Source organism: Phoenix dactylifera, unplaced genomic scaffold, assembly GCF_009389715.1.
Source record: "Phoenix dactylifera cultivar Barhee BC4 unplaced genomic scaffold, palm_55x_up_171113_PBpolish2nd_filt_p 001017F, whole genome shotgun sequence".
Classification (NCBI taxonomy): domain Eukaryota; kingdom Viridiplantae; phylum Streptophyta; class Magnoliopsida; order Arecales; family Arecaceae; genus Phoenix; species Phoenix dactylifera.
Genome location: NW_024068371.1, coordinates 22,054 through 23,061, shown reverse-complemented (window position 1 = coordinate 23,061; position 1,008 = coordinate 22,054). Strand labels below are relative to the sequence as shown.

Genomic DNA, 1,008 nt, shown 5'->3' with positions numbered 1-1,008 from the left:
CCGTGTGGAATGCTAGTAGGCTTAGGCAAAGGTTTATTCACTCTATCCCCTGTATCCCATAATTGTGCAGTCTCTGCGAGAGAGTCTAAATAGTCCCATGCCTCATCGGGTTGCTTTTCCAAAAATAGACCATTGCACATAGTCTCTATAAATTGTTTTAACTGTGGAGACAACCCTTCGTAAAAGAAACTAATGGTTCTCCATGTTTCAAACCCATGATGAGGACAAGAGAGAAGCAAATCTTTAAATCTCTCCCAGCATTCATAAAATGTTTCATGGTCTTTTTGTTGGAAATTACTAATGTGCCTTTTCAAAAAGTTAGTCCTTTGTGCGGGAAAGAATTTTTTCAAGAATTCTCTTTGCATGTCATGCCATGTTCCTAGCGATCTAGGTCTCAAGGAGTTCAGCCATGTTTTGGCTTTGTCCTTTAAGGAAAAAGGAAACTAGGTCAATTTAAGGACGTCTTCCGATACATTTGGCACTCTAAATGTGATGCTAATTTCCTCAAAATCCTTAAGATGAAGATAAGGGTTCTCGGATTCCATCCCATGATACTTGGGCAGCAATTGAATTACTCCTGGTTTGATTTCAAAGTGTCCTACATTTTCAGGAATAATCATGCATGAAGGTTGACTAGTCCTAGTGGGATGTAAGTATTGTCGAAGTGTCATAACTGGGGGTCTACCTTCATCACCATGGTGACTTCCTACATCATCAGGAAAATTTGCCATCTCACAAGGTGTGAGATACTGCGAAGGAATTTCAAGGATGTGTCCTAAGGGATGATCTAAAGTTGTACGACTTAATCGACCGGTGTCGTCCCTATTCCAACCTAGCATACAAAATTTAATTAAATTTTTTTTTATATTTTTTTTTTAAAATAAATATAAATATAAGTACCAACTAAAGATATCCTAAAACTACACCCTAAAACAAAAATCTATTCACAATCAAACATGCAACTAAACATTACACCTCAATTTCTAATGTTTTTCTTAAATTTCTAGA

At 36.8% G+C, this 1,008-nt stretch overlaps 1 pseudogene; it reads left to right on the top strand.

The window, feature by feature from the left end:
* Positions 1-210: 210 nt before the first annotated feature.
* On the top strand, positions 211-308 carry LOC120107783 (annotated as a pseudogene).
* The last annotated feature ends 700 nt before the right edge of the window (positions 309-1,008 follow it).